This window comes from Gorilla gorilla, chromosome 5, assembly GCF_029281585.2.
Source record: "Gorilla gorilla gorilla isolate KB3781 chromosome 5, NHGRI_mGorGor1-v2.1_pri, whole genome shotgun sequence".
Classification (NCBI taxonomy): domain Eukaryota; kingdom Metazoa; phylum Chordata; class Mammalia; order Primates; family Hominidae; genus Gorilla; species Gorilla gorilla.
In genome coordinates this window covers 139,750,580-139,776,406 of record NC_073229.2, presented here as the reverse complement: position 1 = coordinate 139,776,406, position 25,827 = coordinate 139,750,580, and the positions used below count along the sequence as shown (strand labels likewise).

The 25,827-nt window shown below is 36.0% G+C and overlaps 1 long non-coding RNA gene across 1 annotated transcript; it reads left to right on the top strand.

Moving 5' to 3' along the window:
- The first annotated feature begins 281 nt into the window (after window positions 1–281).
- Window positions 282–3,454, top strand: LOC129534501 (uncharacterized). Its single transcript, XR_008681116.2, has 3 exons — window positions 282–411; window positions 650–750; window positions 3,429–3,454. It is a non-coding gene; the product is annotated as an uncharacterized lncRNA (long non-coding RNA).
- Window positions 3,455–25,827: the final 22,373 nt, after the last annotated feature.

Here is a 25,827-nt window from a genome sequence, read left to right as displayed (position 1 = left end):
AATAATAGCTTAAGTTATGTAGATGAATAAAATAAAGACGTAAATATTTAATATAAAGAAATAAATATAAACACATGTATCTAGAGTTCACTGTCTTTGTGTTGCACAGTCTAGAGTTACCCAGGGAAGGACTGAACTCAGATGGCCCAGGTAAAGTCAGAGAGTAACTGAATGGCATACTTTCCTCTCTCAGTTGACTTCTCCTTCACTCAGCACAAGTTCTCTGACTTTCAATTCTTCTTTTTCAGGGTTCTGGCAATCTCAAAATATAGATTGAGCATTGTGAATCCAAAAATATGAAGTTTGTAATGCCTCAAAATTCTAACTTTTTGAGCACCAACGTGTCCCTCAAAGGAAATGCTCATTGGAGCATTCCCAATTTCAGATTTTCAGATCAGGGATGTTGAACTGGTAAGTAAAATGCTAATATTACAAAATCTGAAAAAATTAGCAATCCGTAGTACTGTTGGTTCCAAGCATTTTGGATAAGGAATAGTCCCTCATTTTCCTCTACAGTTATCCTAGACCTCTCTCATCAATAATTACTTTTCTACTATCTTTTTAAATTTCAAGATCTGTTCGTGTTAACTAACAAATTCATGGTCATGCATTTAATGTCATTCATTGATTCATACATTTGTCATTTCAGACAACATAAGTGCATAATAATAACAGCCATCAGAGGGTCAAAGTATTTTAAACCCAATGGGACACTCTAAGTAGGTATTGCTGGCAACAAGCTAAATATAGGTAAGGTTTTTGGGAGGCAAACTTTTAGGAAGCCAAGAAACAATGTCCTAAATGCGTATTCCTACTTGTAAATATCATAAGGCTGGTGGGGTGTGGTGGCTCATGCCTGTAATCCCAGCACTTTGGGAGGCCGAGGTGGGTAGATCACCTGAGGCCAGGAGTTTGAGACTAGCCTGGCCAACATGGTGACACCCCGTCTCTACTGAAAATACAAAAATTAGCCAGGCGTGGTGGTGGGCACCTGTAATCTCAGCTGCTTGGGAGGCTGTGGCAGGAGAATCGCTTGAACGTGGGAGGCGGAGGCTGTCATGAGCCGAGATACACCATTGCACTTCAGCCTGGGCATCAAGAACAAAACTCTGTCTCAATAAATAAATAAATAAATAAATAAATAAATAAATAAGGCTTCCCCATTATAAAAGAGGAAAAAAATGTAATAAATTATTACATATAGTCAAAGGAAAGTTATTAAAATATAAGGAAGAAAAACCCAAAACTCTCAGAAAACTAGGAATCGAGGAGAATATCCTCAACTTGTTAAAAGACATCTATTTTTAAAAACACTATAGCCAACATTACACTTAATGGTGAAAGACTGAATGATTTCTCCTTAAGACAGGGAACAAGGCAAATATTTTTATTCTCAGCATTGCTATTTAACATAGCACTGAAATTTAGATACTAAGTTTTAGGGGAATCAATTCCAACAGTCTCTTGGTACATGGGGACACTCAGGCTTTTTATGAAGCCTTGTAGAGTGTTATGTCTTAGTTGTTAAGCCCATGGGATGTCTATTATGAGCTTTAATCTGGTTTGCATGGGAGGAGACTGAAATTGAAGATGGTAGAATTCAGTTCCCAGGTACACAGTTGAGGTGAGCCATGGGTAATGTGCATTCCCTGAGCATGAAAGCTCCAAGAATTCCCTCTTGATCAACTTCCCTCATTCCCGCCGGGTGAGTAGAAATCGTAGCTTGAAAGTTTACATAATGAGATGGTGTAGCTTGATAGCTTACATAATGAGATGGTGTACATGCCTTCTCCTTCCACCCTGCCTCTCTTTTGGTCTGTATCGATGCTGGCAAGGTAGAAAACCTGAGCATTTACCTATGGACCCCAGGGAAGGGCACATATAGTAGCTGAGAAGTATGTACCTTGTTTCTATCAGAGCCACTTAGGTGCAATAATGTCATTCCTGTGTGTATATTAAAGTCTTAGGCCCCACCCCACAAAGAGATTCTAATTTTATTATCTTGGGTGGGGTCAGGAAATCATTTTTCGAAATGCCTCTGGTGATGAAAATCTAAAGCCCAGTTTGAGAACTATTGCCCAACAGCTACTACAAGGTAGATGCCTTAATACCCAGGACTTAACAAAATTTGGCGAGGGGAAGTGTGCAGTTGAAGTTCAGAGCCTTGAGACAATTGGCTTTGGCAGTGCCAAGAATGGACCAGGAGTTGTCACAGCTGTGAATCCAGCAAAGACAGAGACCAACATGCAGAGGCTAAGCTGCAGGAGGCACCTCATGAGTCAGGAGGATTGGAAGTCTTTTCTCCAGGAGGATTGGAAGTCTTTTCTCCAGTGTTCCCAAATTAGGGAAGATTCCTTCACATCCTTTGCAATCCAGAAGGATGAGGAAATAAAAATACAGGGAAAACAGAGCATTTGTTCTATAGAATTTAAATTATATCCATCAGGTCATACTTAAAAAAAAGGTAATGACTGTTTAATATGTTTTTTTCTTAAAATGTTGGTTTTACCCGGTTTTGAAAGCCTCACTGGAGGCTGGTCAGTTCCCCTTCTACAATGGCTGATTTTAAGTTCATATTCCACCCACTTCCTTTATGAACTCTCACACTCAGAGTCCATTATGCAAAACCCTAATTGCCTAGGGTCCAGGTACCAGACAACTGGGGGCAGCCTCTGTGCTTTGGAGCTGGAGAATTAAAATTAGCCAATCTATAGGCATCCCCAAGAAACCTCACCCCAGCCCACTTGCCATACATAAGTTTCCACTGTCATCCCTGCTTGCTGTTAATCCTGTCCCTGGATGCAAAATTCTATGGCCTAATGTAGCAGACTTCTCTCCTTTGGAGTTCTAAATAACAAGGAGTTCTGCCTTTTTTTCTGTGTGTGTGACATTGTGTTGTATCCTGCCATTACAAAAATTTAAATTTTATAAAACATTATGTTATGTTTAATGGACCCAATTAAGCATTCATCACTTCCCCATTGTCCTACTCATCCTGCACTTCAATTTTCCCTGTGACATGAGCAAAGATGCATTATGTCACAAATAAAATGACTTCTTTTCATGTTTAGGTGTGCACTGAATTTTTTAAATGAAGAAAGCTATCATAATATTGTGATGAATTAAGCAAGGTCTGATCCTCTACTGTTTAGCAGCATCGTTTAAATCAATACATTATTTCTGGAAAACTTTACTCACTCACTTGCCACAGAGGAATCTTTTTGGGCAGAGGGTTTCAGAGGCAATAGCAAGGAGGGAGAAGACTCTGTTAGATGGAGTTTGGATAAAATAAAGGCCTGAATGTTCTCTATAATAAACACATTCCTTCTAAGGCTGAGGAATATGACTGTCTCTTGTATGTGAATGCTGACCACATCCTTCCAGCTGTTCGTTTGTGACTTATTTTCTCCTTTATTTTCTCTTTGAAGTGTATACAGGAAGAAGTGAGGAGGGGAGAGCAGAAGGAAAGTGAAAAAAGCAGAGGCTAAAAAGAGCACACAATAAAACATTAAAAAGGGTACCAGAAAGCCTAGACTTTTTCTTTCAAAAACTTCACTCAGTCTTTTATAATGCCTTCAAATATTATGATACAGTGAAGACTATTTTTGAAAAGAACGTGTTGTTCACTAAAGGAAAATGTATCAATAATAAAGGAGGATATCAATTCAAACTTCCAACTTAGGTTATTAAAGAGACATGGACCAAAGACCGTACGAATACGTAAAACTTGTAGGTTGTACAAAAACATGTAACATTGTACAAAAACAAGAACTAGAAATACCATTTGACCCAGCAATCCCATTACTGGGTATATACCCAAAGGATTATAAATCATGCTACTATAAAGACACATGCACACGTATGTTTGTTGCGGCACTATTCACAATAGCAAAGACTTGAAACCAACCCAAATGTCCATCAATGATAGACTGGATTAAGAAAATGTGGCACATATACCCCATGGAATACTGTGCAGCCATGAAAAAGGATGAGTTCATGTCCTTTGTAGGGACATGGATGAAGCTGGAAACCATCATTGTGAGCAAACTATCACGAGGACAGAAAATCAAACACCACATGTTCTCACTCATAGGTGGGAATTGAACAATGAGAACACTTGGACACAGGGCGGGGAACATCACACACTGGGGCCTGTCGTGGGGTGGGGGAATGGGGGAGGGATAGCATTAGGAGAAATACCTAATGTAAATGACGAGTTAATGGGTGCAGCAAACCAACATGGCACATGTATACATATGTAACAAACCTGCACGTTGTGCACATGTACCCTAAAACTTAAAGTATAATAATAATAGTAATAAACATGTAACATTAGGAATTTTGTGCTCTGTATGCCTGGTATATTTGCTTTAGGTGTGTCAAATTTATAAAGTTGTTAGTTTGTATTTTAATAATGTGCTCTCTAGAATAGGGAGGCCCCCTGAAGGTAAAATCGGTTACAGATTTCTTAAGATAGTGCAATCTAATGGAAAGGGTCATGTAGAATAAGTTTAATAATGACTACAACAATAATCAAATATAGCAGTGTGGTCTGAGTTTATATCAGCTATCAAAGAATGCATAATGAACCATCCCCAAGACTTGTAACTTAAACAATCATTGAATATTTCCCTCAATATTGTGGATAGCTTGTGCTTAGCATGGTGGTTCTTCTGCTGGTCTTATCTGGGCTCAATTGAACAGCTGACACAGGACTGTCCAAAATAACTGCATTCACATACTGGTTATTGAGAGATCTTGTTTTCCCCATTCAGGCTAGACTAGTTGTCTTACAGCATGGCAGCTGAGTCCCAACACAACATAAATGAATGCTTCAAAGTCTCTTAAAGCTTAGATCTAGATGGCACACAGCAATACTTCAACCACATTCTCTTGGCCAAAACAATTTACAGGGAAGCCAGTATCCAAGGGAAAGAAAAATGCACTCTGTTTCTTGATAAGAGTGGCAAATTGCAAAAGCGTAGGTAAGGATGGATGGTATAGTTAGGGTTATCTTTTGAAATAATCTAACCACAGACTTTAGTTTTCTCATTTATAAAATATGGGTTTGGATCAGTTATATTAATAACCTTGCAACTAAAATTTTATGATTAAAAAGACACTTTTACAATTAAAATGACTGTATTTTTTTCCTTCATTTTAATTTTAGGTTCAAGGGGTGCATGTGTAGGTTTACTACATGGGTAAATTACATGTCACTGAGGCTTGATGTATGAATGATCCTGTCACCCAGGCAGTGAGCATAGTACCTGATAGGTAGCAGCCTTTCAACCCACACCCCTCTCCCACCCTCCCCCCGGAGCAGTCCCCAGTGTCTACTCTTCCCATCTTTGTGCCCCTGTGTATTTAATGTTTAGTCCCATTAATAAGTGAGAACATATGATATTTGGTTTTCTGTTTCTGCATTAATTCATTTAGGATGATGGCCTCCAGCTATGTCCATGTTGCTTCAAAGGACATGATTTCATTCTTTTTTATGGCCTCATAGTATTCCACAGTTTATATGAACCACATTTTCTTTATCCAGTCCACTATCAACAGGCATCTTAGTTGACTGCATGTTTTTGCTATTGTGAATAGTGCTGTGATAAACATATGTGTGCATATGTCTTTTTGGTAGAATGATTTATTTTTCTCTGGGCTCGTGCCTAGTAGTGGGATTGTTGGAGTGAATGTTAGTTCTGTTTTGAATTCTTTGAGAAATCACTACACTGCTTTCCACAGAGGCTGAACTAATTTACCTTCCCACCAGCAGCCTATAAGTGTCCTCCTTTCTCTGTAACCCCACCAGCATCTGTTCTTTTTTTTTGACTTTTTAATAATCGTCATTCTGACTGGTGTGAGATGGTATCTCATTGTAGTTTTGATTTCCATTTCTCTAATGGTTAGTAATAATAAACATTTAAAAATATATATTTGTTAGTCACATGTATGTCTTCTTTTGAGAAGTGTCTATTTATGTCCTTTTCTCATTTTTAATGGGGTTGTTTTTTATTTGCTGAATTGTTTAAGTTCCTTATAGATTCTGGATATTAGACCTTTGTTGGATGCATAGTTTGTGAATATTTTCTCATATTCTGTTGATTGTTTCTTAGGCTTTGCAAAAACTCTTTAGTTGAATTAGGTCCCACTTGTCAATTTTGTTTTTGTTGCAATTGCTTTTGAGATCTTAGTCATAAATTCTTTGCCAAGGCTGATGTCCAGAACAGTATTTTGTAGGTTTTCTTCTGGAGTTTTTATTGTTGTAGGTCTTACACTTAAGTTTTTAATTCATCTTGAGGTAATTTATGAGTATGGTATAAGAAAGTAGTCTAATTTCAGTCCTCTGCATATGGCTAGCCAGTTATCCAAGCACCATTAATTGAATAGGGAGTCCTTTCCCCATTGTTTGTTATTGTCAACTTTGTCAAAGATCCAGTGGTTGTGGATGGGTAGCTTTATTTCTTGGTTCTCTATTAGGTTCTTTTGGTCTATGTGTCTGTTATGGTATCATTAGGTCTGTTTTTAATCTGTTTTTGTATACTGTTTTGGTTAATGCAGCCTTGTTGTATAGTTTGAAGTTGGGGAGTGTGATGCCTCTGGCTTTGTTCTTTTTGCTTTGGATTGCCTTGGTGAGTTGCACTCTGGGTTGGTTTCATAGAAACTTCAGAATAGTTTTTTTTTTCTGTCTGTGAAAAATGACATTGGCAGTTTGATAGAAATAGCATTAAATCTGTAAATTGCTTTGAGCAGTATGGCCATTTTAACAACATTGATTCTTCCTATCCATGAGCATGGAATGTCTTTCCATTTGTTTGTGTTTTCTCTGATTTCTTTCAGCAGTGTTTTAAAATTCTCATTATAGAGAACTTTCGCCTCCTTGGTATGGTGTATTCCTAGGTATTTTATTCTTTTTGTGGCTATTGTAAGTGGCATTGCATTTTTGATGTGGCTCTCAGCTTGGACATTATTGTATAAAAATGCTACTGATTTTTGTATGTTGATTTTGTATTCTGAAACTTTACTGAAGTCACTTATCAGTTCTAGGAGCCTTCTAGCAGAGTCTATGGGGTTTTCTAGGTATAGAATCATATTGTCTGTGAAAAGAGATAGTTTGACTTCCTCTCTTTCTATTTGGATTCCTATTATTTCTTTCTCTTGCCTGATTGCTCTGGCTGAGACTTCTAGTACTATGTTGAATAGATATGGTCAGAGTGGACAGAATGGTTCCAGTCTTCAAGAGGAATGCTTCCAGCCTTTGCTCATTCAGTAAGATGTTGGCTGTGGATTTGTCATAGATGGCTCTTATGATTTTGAGGTATGTTCCTTTGGTGCCTAATTTGTTGAAGGTTTTTAATATGAAGGGATGTTGAATATGTCAAAAGCCTTTTCTGCTTCTATTGATATAATTATGTTTTTTTTAAATTCTGCTTATTTGGTGAATCACATTTATTGATTTGCATATGTTGAACCAACCTCGCATCCTAGGAAGAAAGCCTGCTTGATCATGATGAATTAACTTTTTTATGCACTGCTGGATTCAGTTTGCTAGTATTTTGTTGAGGATTTTTGCATCTATATTCATCAGGGATATTGGCTGGAAGTTTTCTCTCTTTGTTGTGTCTCTTTTGGGTTTCGTTATGAGAATGATACTGGCTTCATAGAATGAGTTAGTGAGGTGAGGAGTCTCTCCTCCTCAATTTTTGGAGTAATTTCAGTAGGACGGGTACTAGCTCTTTGTACATCAGATAGAATCAACTGTGAATTCATCTACTCCAGGGCTTTTTTGTTGTTGTTGCTTTTATTACCTATTGCCTGATTTTATTCTAAATTATGAAACTTTTTATGTTGAGGTCTTAGGTATTTCCAGTTGCTATTGTGGGAGATTATATTCATGATGAGGTTTTCATGATGAGATTTATAGTAGAAATTGAAAGACTTCTTATTTGCAATAAATAATGACTTCTGTGTGCCAGTAAAGTCAGTCATACTCCTAGATTCAGTCAAGGGAGATAATTCTTTTCATGCTCTCTGAGATGTTATGAATGCCCATGGGTTCATTTATGATGATTTCGTACTACAGGGTTCACAAATATACATCTTATGGACTGAGAAATCTAGTTCTCTTCAGTTTGCTGTCCAGTTGTGTATAGATATTTTCATTTCAGTTTTTTTTTTAATTTTTGACTTTAAATGCAAGCAGAACTATATTCCAATGTGCTATCACCTTGTGAAAATTGAGTCTTCCCATTAACTTTCCACTTTCTGTCAGTATTAGTATCATTTAGCTGCCGGGTCTTAAAATTCAAGAAACACATTTTAAATTTTCTCCTTAACTTTCCATAAGTAAACCTTCCAAAAAAGCTTCTATTTAGTTTTCTTTCAGTAAGTTCCACAGCTATATTTTCATTCTGTAGTGATATACCTACTTCACACTATTAGCAACTCCTATTTGAACTTCTGCAATGACTTCTTTAGCTTTCTAGCCCCCAATTTCTTTGTTTGACAATTTCTCCTAATACATCACTCTCTTTTTTATTTTTAGTATTTTTTAGATTTTAGATTCTGGGGGTACATGTGTAGGTTTGTTACTTGAATATACTGTATAATGCTGGGATTTGGGCTTCTATTGAACCCATCACCAAAATAGTGAACATAGTACACAACAGGTCTTTTTTCAGCTCTTATCCCTGCTCCTCCCTCCTCTCTTTTCAAGTCCTCAGTGTCTATTGTTTTGATCTTTATGTCTGTGTGTACCTATTGTTTAGCTCCCACTTATAAGTGAGAACATGAAGTAATTGATTTTCTGTTTTTGAATAATCCACTTATGATAATGGCCTCTTGCTGCATTCATGTTGCTGTAAAGAACATGATTTCATTCTTTTTTATGGCTGTGTAATATTCCATGGTGTATATGTACTACATTTTCTTTATCCAATCCACCATTGTGGGCATCTAGGTTGATTCTATGACTTTGCTATTGTGAATAGTGATAACTATATGAGAGCAGGTGTGTTTTTGATATAATGATTTATTTTCCTTTGGGTAGATACCCAGTAATAGGATTGCTCAGTTCAAGGGTGGTTCCATTTTTAGCTCTTTGAGAAATCTCCAAACTGCTTTCTATAGGGGCTGAACTGATTTACATTCTCACCAACAGTGTATAAGCGTTTGCCTTTCTCCACATCCTCCCCAACATCTGTTATTTTTTGACTTTTTAATAAATAGCCATTGTAACTAGTGTGAGATGATATCTCACTGTGGTTTTGATTTGCATTTCTCTGATGATTAGTGATGTTGAGCATTTTTCATATGTTTATTGGCTGCTTGTATGTCTTTTTTTTTTTTTTTTTATTTTGAGACAGAGTCTTGCTCTGTCACCCAGGCTGGAGTGCAGTGGCATGATCTCAGCTCACTGCAACCTCCGCCTCCTGGATTCAAGTGATTCTCCTGCCTCAGCCTCCTGAGTAGCTGGGACTATAGGCGCCCACCACCACGCCCGACTAATTTTTGTATTTTTAATAGAAATGGGGTTTCCCCATATTGGCCAGGTTGGTCTCGAACTCCTGACCTTGTGATCCTCCTGGCTCAGCCTCCCAAAGTCTTTTTTTTGATAAGTGTTTGTTCATGTTTTTTGCCCACATTTTAATGAGATTATATGTTTATTTCTTATTGATATTTTTTAGTTCCTTATAGGTTTTGGATATTAGCTTTTTGTCAGATGCATAGTTTGCAAATATTTTCTCCCATTCTGTAAGTTGTTTGTTTGCTCTGTTGAGTGTTTCTTATGCTGCACAGGAATTCTTTAAGTCCAAATTGTCAATTTTTGTTTATACTTCATTTGTTTTTGAGGTCTTAGTCAAATTATTTGTGAAGGCCAATTTCCAGAAGTTTTTCATAGGTTTCCTTCTAGTATTTTAATAGTTTGAAGGCTTACATTTTAAGTTTTGAATCCATCTTGAGTTAATTTTTATATATGGTGAGAGGTAGTGGTTCATCTTTATTCTTCTGCATATGGCTAACCAATTTTCCCAGCACCACTTCTTGAATAGGGTGTTTTTTCCCCATTGTATATTTTTGTTGAGTTTGTCCAAGATCAGGTGGCTGAAAATGTGTGGCTTTATTCTAGGTTCGACATTTTTTTTCCATTGATTTGTGCCAATACACCTCTTTCAAAAATAATCCTTTAATGGACACCACACTCCTTAGACACATGTTTATAGCTCTCTGCATCCTGACCCTAATCTACTGGTTCACTGCTTTCTCCCACTTCCTGACTATGTGAATCTTTTGCTCTTACCAGAGTGGTCTAATTTTTGTCCCTCCATAAAGTCTTGTGAATACAGACTCTGAGCTATGATCACACCATTTCCTCTGCCCAGAATATCCTCTCAATTCATTGTGCATTCTGCTCCCACTTGAAGGTTCAGTTTAATGTGGCTGAAAATCCATTATTTTTATTTTTCAGGGAAAGCTTGCTATTTGTTATGTATATGGAAGGTAAAGGAGTTGATATGTGGGGCGTAGGAAGTGGGATCTTGAACTTCAAACCTTCCTCTATGTAGTTGACTACTTGAAATACCAATAATCTACCAAGAATGAACAAAACATGTGGAATGGCTTCCGCCCTAGGATTGATCAGTTTAGTCTGTACTGACCGTGGAAACTCTGATTTTATATTCATTATTTGGTAATAAATTGTTAATTGCTCTGTGTTATAAGATTACTTCTTAAGCATGCTTTGCTTGTCTCTACTGCTAGATTTTTAGCTCCTTTGGGGAGCAGAGCCCATATTCTCTACCTTCTTTTGTCTCCTTTGTTTAGAACTATACTTCGCACATAATATTATATGTTATTATATGCTTATAATATTATATATAATATAAAAAATAATCAATATAGTATTAGGTACTCAGTTGGCATTGAATAAATAATAATATCAAAACCTACAAATTTCTGCCATAATTGCTTTGTAATTATAAAATAACTTTGTTCTTTCTTAACATGGCCTTACATTTTTATTGTGATCTAAGAGGACTAGTCTGAATTTATCCAAACATGTCACATAAAATTTGAAAATATATAGTTAAAATAATTTACTGCATTATTGTGAGTATATGTTTAATGCAACACTTCATATGTTTTCTTCTCTGTGCATATCATCAATTACAAGCATTTAAAAAACTAATATAATTAGTAAATGATTTCCAGGAGATAAAAATGACAGTGACAGCCTAAAAATGACTAAAATCGTTTTTAGCCAAGTCTTTTCCCAATTTAATACAAATTGGTGTTTTTTATACAGAGGGTGACAGAGGATGTCTGGGTTCCTTTAGATGATTCCCTGATCTGACTCTGCTTTCAGTTATTTTCTGACTTAACAATGTCAGAGGGGACAGCCCTGGACATCATGTGTGAAACAAGCATCATCACTAACAAACGATGAACACGATTCAAATGATCAGGAAAGCACCTTCCATAGAACTCACTTTAATGGACTGAAAACTAATGTTGCAAGTGCTGCTTTTCTTACTGTTCACTTCAGGGGCAAGAGCACCATGTATTGAATTACAAAAGCCCAGTGATCTAGAAATGCAATAAGAGTACATAAATGAAAAGTGTGGGTTAGCGTAGCATGAAAAATACTTCCACACATAAACATTGGAGGAGATTTTTAAAGAAACATATTATGTTTTAAGCAGACATTTATAATTGAAGTTTTTAAAGAATAATTGAGAGTTATAAATATTTAAAGTTGCATGATCCAAAAATATATTTGAAATAGATGTGATTATGATGTTGAGAGCCATTCTAGGATGGTAACAAGTATTTTTCAAAGATCTAAAATAAAATATTTCTTATATGCAAATACTTAATCTTCAATTTTTAAGCAGAAAGTCTAATTCAAAGAATCTTAGGCTATAATAGTTTTGGATAAATCACTGCAAAATTGCTTGCAATATGATTTTTTCCTAACCAGCCAACTTTAGTTTACTTACAGGTTGGGTGATAGATACAATACTCAATGACTCAATTGCTCTGACAAAATTACCTGAAGGCAGATGGAAGCAACAGGTTTGAATTTAGGATGCATTTGGAAATATCTTACAAATGTTAAGCTTCAAGTGTGTGGAATCCCCTAGGTCTTCTATTTACAGATCATAGAAGGTGGTTTTTCCATCAATTGCATGAATAAAATACTTATACATTAGTCATTTGATATACAAACATTATGTTTGCAAATAAACTCAGCAATTTAGTTGTTGGAAATTATAGCTGTCTCCAGGTTTCCTGAAGCCTTGTTTCCACTGAGGTGTTTATGAAGGCTACACTCTAAATTTTATTTGAAGAAAGCTACTAGAAACAACTTCTGAATTTGTTGTACTTTTGAAAATTATATTCAGTACTTAAGTCTCCTAAATTAATACCACTTGGAATTTAAGAGCAATTGTTTCTGAAACACTTTGAATTCATTTAGAAACTGTATATATGTGCAGGTGTACCTCAGAGATATTGTGGATTCAGTTCCAGACCACTGCAATAAAGTGAACATTGCAATAAAGCAAATCATATAATTTTTTTGATTTTCAAGTACATACAAAAGTTTGTTTATTCTATACTAGACTACATTCTATTAAGTGTGCAATAACATTATGTCTAAAATTTAATGTACATACCTTAACTAAAAAATACTTTATTGCTAAAATGCTAAGAAGCACCTGAGCCTTCAGAGTCATAATTTTCCATTGTGTAGCTGCTGGCTGATCAGGTTGTAGAAGGTCTGTGTCAATTTCTTAAAATAAGACAACGACGAAGTGTGCTGCATTGATTAACTCTTACTTTCATGAAATATTTCTTTGTAGCATGCACTGCTGTCGTATAGCATTTATCCATAGTAAGCTACTTTAAAAATTGGAGTCAGTTATCTCAAAGTCTGCTGATGCCTTGTCAATTAAGTTTATGAAATATTTTCAATCATTTAAACATGTTCACAGAACCTTCAGCAGGAGTAGATTCCATCTCAAGAGACCACGTACTTTACTCAATTATAAAATGTAACTCCTTATCCATTTCAGTTTGATCATGAAATTGCAGCAATTTAGTCCCATATTCAGACTCCACTTCTAGTCTAGTTCTCTTGCTATTTCCACCACATGCACTTACTTCATCCACTAAAATCTTAAACCCCTCAAAGTCATTCACTGGCGCTGAAATCAGCTTCTTCCAAACTTCTGTTAATGTTTATATTTTGACCTCTTCCCATGATTCACAAATGTTTTTAATGGAACTAGAATGGTGAATCCTTTCCACAAGGTTTTCATTTTACTTTGCACAGATCCAACAGAAAAATAATTATCTATGGTAGCTATATCTTTATGAAATATATTTTAAAATAATAAGACTTGAAAGTCAAAATCACTCCTTGAAACATGGGCTGCATAATGGATATTATTATGTTCACAGGGATGAAAACAACGTTAATTTCCCTGGAAATATCTTTCAGAGCTCTTGAGTGACTAGGTATATTGTCAGTGAGCAGTAATATTTTGAAAGTAATATTTTTTTTCTGAAAAGTATGTTGCAATAGTGGGCTCAGAAGATTTAGTATACCAGACTGTAAAGAGATGTGCTGTCATCTAGGCCTTGTTGTTCCATTTATGTAGCATAGGCAGAGTAGATGTAGCATAATTCTTTATTTTTATTTTTCTTATGTATTTACTTTTAGTTGTAGTAAAGACAATGTTTTACGTTGCTCAGGCTGGTCTCAAACTCCTGGGCTCAAGTGATCCTCCTACTGCAGCCTCCCGAAGTACTGAGATTACAGGCGTGAGCCACCACACCCAGCCTATGTAGCATAATTTGTAAGGGCCCGAGGATTTTTGGAACGGCAAATGAGCATTGGCTTCAACATAAAGTCAGCAGCTGCATTAGCCCCTAACAAAAGAGTCAGCCTATCTTTTGAAGCTTTGAATCCAGGTATTGACTTCCCTTCTCTAGCTATGACAGTCCTAGATGGCATCTTCTTCCAAGAGAAGGATGTTTAGTCTACATCGAAAATCTATTTAGTGTAGCCACCTTTAGCAATGATATTAGCTTGATCTTCAGGATAACTTACTGCAGCTTCTACATGAACACTTGCTGTTTCAACTTGTACTTTTATGTTATGGAAATGACTTGTTTTCTTAAACTCTGAACCATGAGCCAAGCTCTGCTAGCTTCCAACTTTTCATCTGCAGCTTCCTCATCTCTCTTAGTCTACAGAATTGAGGTGTCAGGACCTGGCTCTGAATTAGGCTTTGGTTTAAGGGAATGTTGTTACTGGTTTGATTCTCTATCAAGACCACTCAAACTTTTTCCATATCAGCAATAAGGTTGTTTTTCTTTCTTATTTGTGTGTTCACTGGAGTAGCACTTTAAATGTATTTCAGGATCTTTCCTTTTTCATTCACATCTTGGCTAACCGGTGTAAGAGGCCAAGCTTTTGGCCTGCCTTGACTTTTTACATGCTTTTTCACTAAGCTTAATAATTTCTAACCTTTTTTTAAAGTGAGATATGTGTGACTCTTTCACTTGAAAACTTAGAGGCTATTGTCTGGTTATTAATTGTCCCAATTTCAATGTTGTTGTGTCTCAAGAAATAGAACAGCCTCAGCAGGAGGAAGACAGAGGAATAGCCAGTCATTGGAGTAGTCAGAACACACATATTGTCAATTACATTTGCTGTCATATGGGCATTGTTTGTGGTACCCCAAAACAGTTACAATAATATCAGAGATCACTGATGACATATCATCATAACAGATACAGTATAAAAATAATAATGAAAACATTTGAAATATTCCAAGATACTAAAATGTGACTCAGAAGCATGAACTAAGCATATACTGTTGGAAAAATGGTGACCACAGCCTTGCTTACACGTTTTTATTGCTTGAAGATTTGTGATTTTCCCCTTTTGTCATGAACCTCTATAATTATTTATATATTTTTGATTATCGAAATTTATTTTTACTTATCTTTCACCACATACATTTTTGTCATGAACCCCTACAATTATTTGTATGGTATTTGGTCATAAAAATTTATTTCTACATATCTTTTATCACATACGTTTTAAATATTTGTAACAGTTCCTTTGTGAACCATGTTGAAATACCAATAAACTAGCAACCTAACATACAAAATTGGTCATAACAAAGTAGAGACAGAAATTCCTAGACGTTGAGATGGTGAAAAGATCCTAGAAAATGAAGGTATTCTAGTTATATTTAGATTTTGAGACCTTACACTATTTAAAATATTCATGTTAAAATTATACATATTAATTAAGAAAAAAAGTAGGGGTGTTCCCTAAAGTTCTAGGCATTATGTAAAGACAATGAGACCTCTAGGCTCCACACAAGTAAAGACCTCAAGACCAGCTTGGAGAAAGACATTATAAATCACAAAGTAATTTCATATTTGCAAGTAAATTTGGAATTTGAAAGTGAACCTGTAACTTTGCTGAAATGCAGGAAATAAAAACAAACAAAAATGCAAATGCATCAGCTAGCTACTCTAAATATTCATAATTCATTTTTTGCAGTGTTTTCAGAGGACAAGCAGCAACTTCGTTTTATGTGCTCACCTAGAGCTAACTAAAGTGTCTTAGAGGAGACACAGACACAAAATGAGTGAAAATGACTTAAGGAATAGATGTAAATTAAAATTGACTATCTGCCTATTACCTATTATCTTGGGACTTTTATATTTCTTGGAAAATAATTCACAATAAAGACTTATTTATGAGCTCTTTCCTTGGAGATATGAAATGCTGCCCAATCTATATTTATGAAGGAATTGAATGGAAATATATAAAAAGAATAAAATGTCCCACAAAGTTTAAATATCTTTTGCAGATGTAGAAAAGGCCTTTTACTATTGATATATCTATTGACATGGTTGGAATACACAACTCTTTGGAGACTCATTTTTCTCATAATATCATGGGGCTTCAAAACTGTCTTCCCTTGTTTTCTGGTATTAATGAAGCAGAATATTGCATTAGAAAATTATGTGTCCTAGAAAAGACAAATTCTCCATACATGTAAAATTTGAAATTGAAGACATCATATGCAGATATCAACTGAGAATATTACTGCAAAAGCATTTGTTGTTGTGACTGGGGGTACATTTTCTAAATTAAAGAGATGCAGGTCTGTAGAGGGAAGGATTCTGGAGAATAGCTAGCACACAGGGAGTTCATGTGAGGTAGAGTTGAAGAACAGGGACAGAGGAGACTAAGGCAGATGGGATATTGAGAACCATCTGGTCCTAAATGCTGCAGAAAATTTTTAAAGCCTGATTATAAGACACAGGACACTTTTCAAATTTTATTTGAAATTATCTCAGTCTTTATATACAAACCATAAAATTACTAGGAAATGTACTTATCCTGCATCTAAATCACATAATGTTTCCTGTTTTATTAATAACCAATTGTACCAGTTCGAATTCAGTCAGAGAAGCAGAATGTGTGTGTGTGTGTGTGTGTGTGTGTGTGTGTGTGTGTGTGTGTGTATTTGTTATAGAGAGTTGTCCTTATTCAATTATGGTACCTGAGTAAGCAGCTCCTGTATGGCTGTTGTCTTGTGCGAGATGTTGGAGCTTTAAGTCAGTTGGAGGCCTGGCCATTGCTTCACCAACAACATGAGCCACAGATAAGCAACAATGTGTATGAGCTCCAAAATGGCGGCTACTTCACACCTGCCCTCCAAATGTCCCATTGTAATTTCTCCAGAGGGCTACTCTAATCCTAAACATAAACAAAGGGCAGTTGGATTCAACCTAGCCTAATTGACCTGTTAGAAAGTCATCACATCCTTTTAAGTGAGTTTATTCTAGAAAAGAAAATTTCTAAAAGTTTTAAACAAAAAATCCTTAAAGTAGAAAAAAAAATACCCTCCAGAATACAAGCAAGAGAAAACACAACCTTACAACCAATAAGGCATAATATTAAATTGCATTAAATACCGTAGTACACTTAAAGGCTATATTTTCCAAATGTTGCCTGTTAGCAGGGCTGGCTTTACGGGCATATCACCAGTGCAGTCACGCAGGGCCCCACTCTCAGAAGGACCCCATGCTTTGAGTTTATTGCTCTATAATATAATCGCTGTTATAAAATTCTTCATAATTGTATTTTTGAATTTGTGTTTTGTAAGTGAAATCTGATGAGATGAAGGAGCATGTGCCAGGGGCTTGACTTTCACCAGGATGGGTTCTCTGTCACCTTCTACCCTGAGTGAGGGTTAGGACCTGGGTGTGGGAAGCGTTAGGGTCCCAGTGTGAGATGCTTGGTGCTTGTCAGGGTCTGCACTTACCCTGAAAGAATCTCCATGCCCAAGGGTGTGTGACATTGAACAAATACATAAAATATTATATTTTACATATATGCACATTTTATAATTTGTTTATATAAAGGTGGATAAATCAACCTAAGCAAAAAATACCATAATAGGTTAGGAGAGGAACTGTGGAAGAAACATGAAAGCTTCTTTCCAATTTTGGAACAAGGGGCCTTGAATTTCATTTTGTTAACAGACCCCATAAATTATCTAGACAACGCCGTCTGTTCAAAATACTCTTAATTTGTGAAAACTTTTATGTTGAAGAAAAATGTTAATTAGTATTGAAATGTTATGATTACAACTTGAGCATTTTCAGATGTGATATTGCATAGCACACACTCTCAATTTTAGTCTAAAGATCACAATTTTGTTTTTTTATGTATATACACACAATTCATTTGTATAAATTTTTCTTCTCTTTTGTATTACTAGATGATACCATTTAAGCGGTGCGTCTTATTTTTTTCTATTTTTTCTTTCAGGTATTGTATACATACATGTATTCCCATTTCTTTTATGCTTCTTAAAAAATGATCACACAAACACACACAAACACACACACACACACACACACACACACACATTTTTCTTTTGTAGAGGAGAGGCTTCTACTTAGAGAACTTCCTATATGCCTGCAAGCAAAGATGCTCCAAGGTCTTACAGGAAAGGTCAGATAATTATCCAGACACTTCTGTTAGTGACAAGGTTGTCCTTCTGCTATATGTTTGACTCTGTGTTTAAGAGTGACCAAACTGCTTCATTTACTTTAATATGTTCTGACCCTGCATTTGACATTTATTAGCCCCTCAAATTTGAAAGTCAGAGTGGTTTCAGAGTGCTTCTGTCCTTTAGACTTTGAAAGTCCAGACTGAAGAACATGACAGACTTCTTAAAGAAAAGGCTATTAGGCCATTATATTCATCACTTAAAATAGGGTTGGATGAGCATCGAGGAACATGGTTTATGGAGCAATCTCCCACTCTCTGGGAGATGAGGGAAGATGGCTAAGATGACCTGCTACTCTGGTCATTTTAGCAACCTAACTTTGCTGCAATAAGAGTTTGATTTGGATTTACTACCAAGGCACTTGCCAGAGAAATGAAAAGTTGGCACCTATAATATGATTAAGACCTTTCATTATCTTTGCTAGGAAGCAAAAGGACCCAGTATGTTATGAAAAAAAAACCATTTTTTGAATACTCTTTGTTCCAAGACTTGACTGATTTAATATTTGAGAGGTCAGGATGTAAGACACTATTCAAAACATGGGGAGAAAAAAGACAGACTTCCTGTCATTTAGGAGTTTACAACCTAGTGAAACAAGATTTATAATACAAGGTACTCTCTGTACAGATTTTTTAAAAAATATTCTGTTCTATTAGACGATGAAGGACATGAAATAGAAAAATGAATTATTGAAATATTCTGCTTGATTGCCTTCTGCTCTCCCACTTCCCTGGCATTGGGAAAGAAGAAGAAACCTCTTTGATTCTCCTCTTACTTACTCCTGTGCTAACAGTGGCCTTGGGTAGCCATTGCCTCTGACAGTTTGGGGTTTTCTTTTATTCAATGAAGAAAAAAAACATCAAAAGAGAATGTGCAAAAAAACAGAGAGGGCACATAGCCAGTGATACGAGTTGCAAAAATCAAACAAACTATATTTTTGTTTACTTTTAAAATAAAGTACTATGTTAACTATATTACCATTATGTTGATACTGTGCGTGCCACTTTTTAGCAAGTGTAATGTACCCTTGGGGCTTAGGAATTGGTCTGTTTTGATTTTTTTAAAAAGAGCTGTTTATTATTTCCTGAAGTTTTATATTTATATTTTTAACTTCTAGATGCAACATTAATAACTTTTTCAAATTTAAATTTTTATCCTTCATGGTGCCTAGTATATTGCCTATACACAGTTGCCAGCTGGTCTGGTTATCCATGTAATTTAACAAAACACTCCAAATTCAGTAGTGTAAAGTGACAACTATTTCATTATGCTCACATATTCTATGGCCAACATAGTGAGGGTAGCTTATCTCTGCGGCATGTTGTCCAGGGTCTCAGCTTGGAAGATTCTCATGGCTGAGGATGACTGGAATGACTGAGGATTGAAACGGTCTCGGGCATCTGCACTCAGATGCTTGGAATCTGAGGTAGGATAACTCAGGTTACGAACTTAGCTGCAACTGCTGACCTAAGCCCCTGCTTAGTCTCTCCTTTGACTTCTCACAGCAGGGCACCTGTGACGGGAAAGCATCTTGAGAGTGAGTGCTCAAATGACCAAGGGGAATGGTCCTGTTTTTTTCTGACCTACATTCAGAAGTCAGGAAGTGTCACTGCCACTGAATTCTATGGGTTACAATTGAATCACCAAGGAAAGCCCAGATTCAAAGATAAGGAAATTAGACCCCTCCTCTTGATGGGAAAATAACAAAGTCACATGGAACAGTGGATACTGGAAGATATTGTTGCATTCGTTTTTATAGAATACAATCTGCAATAATGTGCAACAAATAGTTGAAGAACTTAATCTAGTTGAATCCTCAAGCAAAGAAGACACAATCTAAGTTTCCATGATGTTTTCACATATTAAGGACATATCAAACTTTGGACTTACTTTTGTGGTTTCTTCGTTTCTCTTCGGTTGGTGGTTGTGATGCTTAATTTTATGTGTCAGCTTCGCTGAGACACAGCCACATACTGTGGTCAGACATGATTATGGATATTTTATTGAGGGTGTGTTTGGATGAGATTAACATTTAAATCAATGGACTTTGAGTAAAGCAAAGCAAAGTCCACCCATAGGTTTTAGACTTACCAGCCTCCCTAATCACCTGAGCCAACTCCTTAAAATAGGTTTCTTTACACACACACACAGACGCACACACACGTAGGTATGCATACACACACACACACACCCCCGCTATTGCTTCTGTTTCTCTGAAGAACTCTGACTAAAACAATGGTGTTCTATGGGCTAGAGAGAATAGAATGGCAGGCTAGAATCAATTGAGTAGGATTTTCCATGGTATTTTGGGCTCAGGACTCTAAATTTTCCCAGGCTATTATTATTCTTGCTATTGCTTCCAAAATTGGAGTAATATTTGATCCAAATTAAAAATAGACTTTTCTTAGTGGCTTCCTGCTTCAATAATCCAGGAATATAATGACGTGTCTGTAGATAATATTGGCAATATTTTCTGTCTGGTTGACTTTATAATAGACCATAATTAAAAATTAATTTTTAATGCTGCCCTCCTCTGAAGAGCAAGTCAATCAAATATTCTTGGGCATCTCCCACGCCCTTCAATTAGCTATTAAGTATTTGAGAACTGACTTTAGTATCAGTCAATTACTGATGACACAGACATTTATAACAGGGCAAACGATTTTCATTCTGGGGCTTAATCAGTATCTAAACTCTGAGGTTACCTTGTAATTCTATTTAAAAAACATGTCTTCTTATAAAATATCTTCTGACTTCTTGTCCAGCCTTTCTTTAATTTTCTTGTTGCCAGTGTCAACAGCAGACTTTTAATAACAAACACATGTACCTGGTGTCATTTTCAAATTTGTTTTCTTCTTAGTCTCTGATTTCTACTATACCTTAATTTCTTTCACTTTGGTCTGTGAAACTATATTTAAAAAATATGTAGACAGGAGATCTTCAACACTGTCCTGGCCATGTTACTGTCAGATATTAGTAATAAATCCATATTTTCTCCAGCTGAATTTGGTAAGGCCTCAAAATTCTGCTCCATGAACAGCTTCAGAGGCCACAATTAATTGATGAGAGCTGGTATGAAAGATGAAGTTTGTTTGCCATCTCTGCTCTTGGGGTTGTTTTCCTTCAACATTCTGAATGACCATCTTTATTGGATCTCTGGACTATGTAACAAGTATACATTAGATACTTATTTTAGTTTTGTTAATAGTGATTCACTTGTTTTTCTAAGTATAAAAATTTTTTAAAAATTGTTTAAATAACATCTAAGAAAAGAATTTAGCATGTATAAACAACAACCATGATGTTACCCAGAGACTTCTTTCAGAGCTACCCACAAAGATTAAGGACATGTGGTAGTGCTCACTCAGTACTTTTGGAAAATTGGCTCATATCATTTTAGAATTTATTGTAATATTGTAGTGTTTTTTTCTGTTCTTAATGGAGAAGTATATGGTAGTAGAAATTTGGATTAAAAAATTCTTCCAAAAATACAAATGCTCCACCATAACCCAGGGAAATTTTAATATTGGCTATTCTTCTACTACAGGTAATACACAGGTGGTGGCAACTAAGCTGTCAATAGTCAAGCTTGTGCATAGCACTTTGTGCTTAATAAAATTTTTAGTATTCTCACTTTGCACTTTAATCTTTGAGATATGCAGAAAGGGTTATGAAACTTTCTATAGATGGAAGAAAATAAAAACCTATTGAGTGCTAAAACAGATTAAATAGATAAATGGAAATCCTGCAGCAGATCCAAATTTCTCTATGTGGCTTTACAAGTTGTTATGTATCACTTTTTGAAGCATAGATTTTCAGTAGAGTAGTGCACAAGGCTGAAATATTTTTCACTATTCTTTGCTGTAATTCTATTTATATCTTTTAGAACTAGTACAAACAACTGTTGAAGTTTTCACACACAGCCTTCCGTCTGCAAACAGCTCCAGCTGGCAGGAATACCCAGCTTTTCATGGGTGTGAAAGGAATTGATTTATACACACAGCTGGATATCTTCCAGTGTATTTTCCCAGCCAGGACCATACGCAGTGTTGCAAATGAGCTGTACTGTAGGCTTTTATCTGATGTTTACTAGGTTACACACACTAAGCAGTCTCAGAAGCACAGGTTAAGAGTGGGTATCACATTAATCAATTCATGGCAGAAAGAAAGAAATGACTGTCACATTATGAAGGATGGAGATTGAGTAATGGTTAGCAAGAACTTAGCAGAATGCAGCTAAGCTTCACAGGTCCTGCAGAAGATGGAAAACAATGGATACAATGAAAATTATGCTTTCCCAGAACAGATTCAGAATTTAGGAAAATTAAAAGGATTGGAGAAGAGGCAATAGAAGAAGGTGGCTGCAAATAAAACCTGTTCTCTTTTGTTAGTACACAAATCTTGCTCGTGAATTGTTGGGGATAAAATGAACAAAGATTATATCATCTGTAGAAGCACTCTATTTTCTTCAGTGTAATAATATAACAAAGTAGCCTGGTTATTTATTTGAAAAATGTGAAGTGTTTAACAACATGTGTCCTAGCTTAATTTTCTTTTTTAAAAATTTAATTTAATTTTAATTTAAGTTCTGGGATACATGTGCAGGACGTGCAGATTTGTTACATAGGTAAACATGTGCCATTGTTTGCTGTACCTATCAACCCATCACCTAGGTATTAAGCCCCACGTGCATTAGCTATTTATCCTGATGCTCTCCCTTCCTCCACCCCCATGACAGGGCCCAGTGTGTGTTGTTCCCCTCCCTGTTTCCATGTGTTCTCACTGTTCAGCTGCTACTTATGTGTGGGAACATGCAGTATTTGGTTTTCTGTTCCTGCGTTAGTTTGCTGAGGATAATGGCTTACAGCTCCATCCATGTCCCTGCAAAGGACATGATCTCGTTCCTTTTTATGACTGCATGGTATTCCATGGTGTATACGTACCACATTTTCTTTATCCAGTCTATCATTTATGGGCACTTGGATTGATTCCATGTCATCTTTGCTATTGTGAATAGTGCTGCAATGAACATACATGTGCATGTGTCTTTATAACAGGATGAATTATATTCCTTTGGATATATACCCAGTAATGGGATTGCTGGGCCAAGTGGTATTTCTGGTTTTAGGTATTTGAGGAATCATGAAACTGTCTTGCACAATGGTTGAACTAATATACATTCCCACCAACAGTGTAAAAGTGTTCCTATCTCTCTGCAGCCTCGCCAGTATCTGCTGTTTCTTGACTTTTTAACAATCACCATTCTGACTGGCATGAGATGGTATCTTATCATGGTTTTGATTTGCATTTCTTTAATAATCAGTGATGTTGAGCTTTTCTTCATATGTTTCTTGGTTGCATAAATGTCTTCTTTTGAGAAGTGTCCATGTCCTTTGCCCACTTTGTAATGGGATTGCTTGTTTATTCTTGTAAATTTGTTTAAGTTCCTTGTAGATTCTGCATAATAGACCTTTGTCAGATGGATACATTGCAAAAATTTTCTCCTATTCTGTAGGTTGTCTGTTCACTCTGATGATAGTTTCTTTTCCTTTGCAGAAGCTCTTCAGTTTAATTATATCCCATTTGTCAATTTTTTGCTTTTGTTGCAATTGCTTTTGATGTTTTTGTCATGAAATCTTTGCCCGTAACAATGTCCTGTATGGTATTGCCTAGATTTTCTTCCAGGATTTTTATAGTTTTGGGTTTTACATTTAAGTCTTTAATCCATCTTGAGTTAGTTTTTGCATAAGGTGTAAAGAAGAGGTCCAGTTTCAATTTTCTGGATGTGGTTAGCCAGTTTCCCAGCACTATTTATTAAATAGGGGAACTTTTCCCCATTGCTTGTTTTTGTTCGATTTGTCAAAGATCAGATGATTGTTGATGTGCAGTCTTATTTCTGAGATCTTTATTCTGTTACATTGGTCTATGTGTCTGTTCTTGTGCCAGTAGCAGGCTGTTTTGGTTACTGTAGCCTTGTAGTATCGTTTGAAGTTGGGTAGTGTGACGCCTCCAGCTTTGTTCTTTTTGCTTAGGATTGTCTTGGCTATGCAGGCTGTTTTTTTGGTTCCATATGAATTTTAAAGTAGTTTTTTTCTAATTCTGTGAAGAATGTCAATGGTAGTTTAATGGGAATAGTATTGAATCTATAAATTACTTCAGGCAGTATGGACATTTTCACAATATGATTCTTTCTATGCATGAGCATGAAATGTTTTTCCATTTGTTTTTGTCCTCTGTGATTTTCTTGAGCAGTTGTTTGTAGTTCTCCTTGAAGAGCTCCTTCACTTCCCTTGTTAGCTGTATTCCTAGGCATTTTATTCTCTTTGTAGCAATTGTGAATGGGAGATCATTCGTGATTTAGCTCTCTGCTTGTCTGTTGTTGGTGTATAGGAATGCTTGTGATATTTGCACATTGATTTTGTATTCTGAGACTTTGTTGAAGTTGCTTATCAGCTTAAGAAGCTTTTGGGCTGAGACAATGGGGTTTTCTAGATATAGAATCATGTCGTCTGCAAAGAGAGAAAGTTTGACTTCCTGTCTTCCTATTTGAATATGCTTTATTTCTTCCTTTTGCCTGATTGCCCTGACCAGAACTTCCAATAGTATGTTGAATAGGAGTGGTGAGAGACAGCATCTTTGTCTTGTGCCAGTTTTCAAGAAGAGTGCTTCCAGCTTTTGCCCATTCAGTATGATATTGGTGGTGGGTTTGTTATATAGGCTGTTATTATTTTGAGGTATGTTCCTTCAATGCCTAGTTTCTTCAGAGTTTTTAACATGAAGGAATGTTGAATTTTATCGAAGGCCTTTTCTGCATCTATTGAGATAATTATGTGGTTTTTGTCTTTAGTTCTGTTTATATGATGAACTACATTTATTGATTTGCGTATGTTTAACCAGCCTTGCATCCTGGGGATGAAGCTGACTTAATCGGGGTAGATAAGCTTTTTGATGTGCTGCTGAATTTGGTTTGCCAGTATTTTATTGAGGATTTTTGAATTGATATTCATCAGGGATATTGGCCCGAAGTTTTTATTATTTTCTTGTTGTTGTATCTCTGCCAGGTTTTGGTAGTAGGATGATGCTGGCCTCATAAAATGAGTTAGGGAAAATTACCTCCTTTTCAGTTGTTTGGAATAATTTCAGAAGAAATGGTACCAGCTTCTCTTTGTACCTCTCGTAGAATTCAGCTATAAATCCATCTGGTCCAGGGCTTCTTTTTGGTTGGTGGGCTATTTATTATTGCCTCAATTTCAGAACTCATTGGTCTATTCAGGGATTCAACTTCGTGGTTCAGTCTTGGAGGATGTATGGGTCCAGGAATTTATCAATTTCTTCTCGATTTTCAAATTTATTTGCATAGAGTTGCTTATAGTATTCTTAGATGGTTGTTTGTATTTTTGTGGGGTCAGTGTTGATATCCATTTATAATTTTTATTGTGTCTATTTGATTCTTTTTTCTTTTTTATTAATCTAGCTAGCAGTCTATCTATTTTATTAATTTTTTCTAAAACAACAGCTCCTAGATTCACTGGAAGGATTGTTCATGTCTCTATCTCCTTCAGCTCCACCTTGATCTTGGTTATTTTTTGTTTTCTGCCAGCTTTGGGGATTTTTGCTCTTGGTTCTCTAGTTCTTTTAGTTGTCATGTTAGGGTGTTGATTTGAGATCTTTCTAGCTTTTTGATGTGGGCATCTGGTGCTTACAATTTCCC